We start from the raw sequence: 5,051 nt of genomic DNA on the forward strand, positions 1-5,051 counted from the left end.
CAACCAGGATTGATACAACTTCCCTATGACAAAGGTAGAAAGACAGAAATTGCATGTACAAGCAACAACACTTTGCAAATAAATTGAACCAATAAATTAAGAAGAAAATTGTCCATAAAGGAGCAATCTATTAATTTTCTGAGTTTTGTTAATAATCATGTGGTTAGTGAGATTTATCTATAACTAAAATACATGCACTGATATTTAATCGCAGGTGTTACATATCAGAACAAAGATTTGAAAAACATCTGAGAGAACGTGCATTCTGACTTCAACAAAATCATCAGAGCCTGAGTTAGAGAAAAAAAAAAATCTGGCCCAAGAATGTTGGATACGTGTTTCCCTTAGAAGTAAACTTGTGTCTTAACAGGATACATTAATTGCTACTATAGATTTTTCTCCTTTAATTTTTTTTTCCATTGATCCTTTTTGTATTAACAGTATCAGTTGAAAGAAAAATGTAGATAAAAAAGTCACCAAATAGCTTGTTGGACATTTACAGATTTTTTTTTTTTGGATGGGCAGCCCCCGGCAATGGAACCCAGGTCTCCTGCATGGCAGGCGAGAACTCTGCCACTGAACCATTGCACAGCCCTAGATGCTGGTTTTCAAGTCCCTTCCCCCACACGTGCGTCCTTTCTCTCGTTAGACTTGTTCTCTCCTTCTCGCGCCTCACATTCCCTCGGTTGGTCCTGTGAAGGTGAAATCCTACCTGCAGTGCAAGGGGGAGGAGCTTTTGGCAGAAAAGTTCCATAGGCCACCAGGGCTACAGACTCAACCTTGTAAAATGGAGATCTCAGCCTAAGGAACAGCCTGCTCTGAAACGTGGTCCTAAATGTTTTTATAGGATATAAATAAAATTTATAGTCCTACGTTTAAAACCAGGTTAAGCAGACATTCAGAGATTATTGAATCAAGACTTTCAGAAATGAAAATGATGGAAGCTGACAAGCAGGAAAAATACATTCTGTTGAACAATGACTCTGACTTGGAAGAGTTTGACAAAAGTAAAGTTTCACTGATGCATCACACTCAGAATGGGTAAGTTCTGTGATATGTGAATAGGATAATTTTATTCAAAATGAATTTCTAGCTTACAGCTACGTCTGTATATATGTACACAGGGTAAATAACCCATAGAAATTGTATCTGCAGAGATAGAGAGGTTTTATATATAAAGCAACAAAGTATTTTATGTCAGGGTTGGAATATTTTTGTTATAATATCCTATTATTAAAAGTGTTTAGCTATTTTGAAGAGCACATTTAAGTGTATGGAAATCAATCAAATCACCTAATTCTAAATTAAAAAGCCTCAATGTTACAAAGACATATTTATTATTGGCCTCTCAATTCAGATTCAATACATGGCTATGCCATAACTATACGTTTAGAGCCATGTACATCAGAGAAAAAAAGAGCCACATAATTTTTGCCCAATATTTATTGATTAGCTGTTAAATAAGGTCATCTTTGAATGTTTTTCTTGGGTGTCTTCTATTTATTTTTCTAAATTAGAGCCATATGGATAGAATCAAACTGAACCACTTTTGATATATACATAGATTTGACATTTCTGAAAGCAGGGATTCAGGGTATTTTCATACAAATTGGTCAAATCTCATAGGATGATTTTTCAAGCTATGATTATTTTAGTTTGAATTTTCTACCATCACCTTCTTTCAAATACCACTTATTCTTTATCAGCAAATTGATGACAACTTTGAGAAGATAGCTCCAAATGGAAAACAGTATGGACAGACTGTTTCAGAGGCATCAACTTAACACCAGAAAGACTAATCTTACAGTGAGAAAGAAATTTAGATGAAAAAATTACAGAAAACCATGAGAATAAGATCATACTTGGCATAGAATATAGCACCACACTCAATTTTTTGCTTTGTTTTTAGTAATTTTACATAATGTGAAAATTGCAAATGTTTTGTGCATCTATGTTTATGGAAAATAGTTGTAGATATTTTGGGTAAATTATATAACTGCACCACGTTGTTCACTTTCAATTTTTAGTTTCTCTATTTTCAAAAGGAACTGGAGGTAAGTATAAATTATAATCTCAAGGAATTTTGAGGATATGCTTGGGTAATCAATTTTGCATGAATGTTGCTAAAAAACTATATTTTATTTGGAAATGTTAACATCCTTCACATGTTTATAAACCTAAGTAAATACTGGTTTGTAAGACAAAAACCAAATGCTTTGTCTTCATGACATGAACTTTAAAATGGCAATCATATTAAATGTTAGGACATTCAGTGATTTATAGACATGACAATTAATCTAGGGTGCAGACTGCAAAAAATAATCTTTATGGTGCAAAAAGTAAAGATACAGTCTTTGTTTTTATCCTAGGAGATAAATTGAAAGGTTAAAGGAAGTGCTTTTATGTTTTGTATCCCAATCGAGGAAGTATATTTTTTACATGATATAAAGTGACATACTCGTGTAAAACAGATTAAAATTGAACCCACTAAATTCAGTGTCCCTAAATCACACAGAATGCTAACAATTGAAAGTGTCATTTCATAATCCCTCTTCTTCTGGTGCCATACCCCAAATCCCTTTCTACTGGGCACAGAAAATTGAGAAAGAATTTATAGCTGAAATATATTTTTTAAGATCCATAAAGTGCTACACTGTCTATATATCTAATGATTCAATTAAAGAGAAGAAAAAGACAGAAACAGAATAATTTTTTAAAAGAATTGCTCTAAAAGTTGTATTTTAAGCCCTTTTTGCTTAAAGGGAATTCAATCGTGCATGAAACAAATATGGTAACAGAAATCTGAATCAAAAGAATAAGTCATTCGTGTGGAAATAATTTAAATATATAGCTTTTAGATTAAAAGTTTTGACCCTACCAGTAGATCAGTTTATTTTACTGTGAATAGTAGTTGAGTAGTTGAGTATAGATTACCAAAATCATCAAGAAAACCTGCCCCGGTGCTTTGTTTGGTATTCTTCAGTTTCTCTTTATCAGGTTTTGCTTTTTGTCATTGTTTTTGGATGCTGTCTCTCCTCTTGCACTGACTCCCTAAAAGCTCTGATGACTAGAAAAGTTGTCATTTGCAATGACAGAGTTAAGTCTTCTCAGATCCTAGCATAGCTAGGCACAAACTATCTATCTATCTTCAAAAATTCCTTTTGAACTTGTAAACCTCCCTCTTTTCTCTGTGCTTCCTTCCTATTTCTTCTGTCTCCAAGGAAGATTTCCCTCAACAGAGACAAATAAAATGTGCTGAATGGAGGAAAGAAAGAGAGAAAGAGACAGAAAGAGAAAGAGAGAGAAGGAAGGAGGGAAGGAGGGAAGGGAGGAAGGGAGGGAGGGTGGAAGGCAGGCAGGTAGGCAGATAAAAGCTGGTCACTATTTTCAATATTTCCCTCCCAGGCTGTCCCCAAGCTTTTTATTCCGCCCTAGTACAGATTTTTTCAAAAAATATTTTATAAATTAAGAAGCTGTACTGAACTGAATTTAAGTAGAAGAGAGCTAGCCTAAAGTCTGTTTAGAAAATATTATACTTTCCTTTAATCTTCCATTGTAAAGTTCATATATAGGGTCTTACTAAAATCAACAGGCAGATTTTATTAAGCACTATGTACCAACGACTGAACTGAAGATATTAATTCAGTCTTCAGCAAAACACTATGACATAGAGTTTCTAAGTTTGCAGATGAGATTCTTCTCAATTTCTATTGAGGCTCAAGAAGTGCAGTTTCTGAATATTAAAACTAGAAAATTAACCCGCAGTCTCTCTGACTCTTCCCCATAAATGGGTTTTAAAATGCTTGTGCAGGGTGGGCCACGGTGGCTCAGTAGCAGAGTTCTTGCCTGCCATGCCGGAGACTCAGGTTCGATTCCTTGGGCTGCCCCTGCTAAAAAAAAAAGGTTAAAACCTTTGTGCATTTTATGAACCATAGATGGTATATTAGGAGTCTAAATATTGACTCAGATGCTCACTATCTGGCTTGGCTGCCTCCCACCTGTAATTCTGGGCAGGTCGTTCTAGTATGCTTTCTGAATGTCGTCTTTATTAGAAATAATTTGGATAATGCCTATTGTCCCTTCTAGGCTGCTTAGGATCCATATAGTGTATTCACTTCTGGAACTCTTGAGGATTGACACAGTACTGGGCGTGTAGCTGGAATTCCAGAAATGCTTGTTGAAATAGTCATTTTTAAATTATTGTCACTTACTATAAAATGAGTATACTTGAGGAAAGATTAAATTCTGTACAAATGGAAGCCCTTTAACAGAATTTGCTTAAATGAATACCTGCAGACGTATTGTCTCATAGGTATTTTTCTCTCATTTGGAGACACTGAGAGGCAATAGATTCAACTTGGTGGAAATTTTGTGGCTATCTCATAATTTGGCTCGACTCAAATTCCATTGCCATGGATATTTCTTATCCATAATGGGAATGTGCAGAGCTGGGTTTCTCTCTTCCTTTGTGTAAATGAATGCATTACTTCCTTCATAGAAATTAATTTCACTGAAGTTGCAGGAAAAAGATTGAATACATTATTTAAAATAGGAGGGTAGAGAATATGGTTCGTTTTATCTTCTTAACCTGGGAATGTATAACATTTATTCTCTTCAATATGTAAAAAAAAAAGACATTTATATCCATCAAGAGTGGCAAATAAACCTTCCATTTGCACACATTATTCCTTTTAGGTAACTGCCTCAGGCCATTTGATTGTTCTGACATAACTTGCCACCCAAGAAATATAATTGTTATAGCACAGAAAAGTGTAGAATGGTACAATGTGCCTGGCCTAAGCAAAAGCATAGCAAATTTATAATTAAAGTGAATTAAACAATTTTCCTAGAATGATTTCTATATAAATGTATATACAGACAAACATAAGAAGCAAATTGAGCGTGTCATTATTTTCCATTGGAAATTAAAAAATAATAATACATTACTCATAAAGTTATCCAAGAACCTAGAAAAATTGGTCATGGTGGAAATTTTAACTGTGAAAAATGGTGCAATTAAATATAATTGGACACTCATTCTGAACAGCAAG

This window comes from Tamandua tetradactyla, chromosome 24 (assembly GCF_023851605.1).
Source record: "Tamandua tetradactyla isolate mTamTet1 chromosome 24, mTamTet1.pri, whole genome shotgun sequence".
In the NCBI taxonomy this organism is placed as follows: domain Eukaryota; kingdom Metazoa; phylum Chordata; class Mammalia; order Pilosa; family Myrmecophagidae; genus Tamandua; species Tamandua tetradactyla.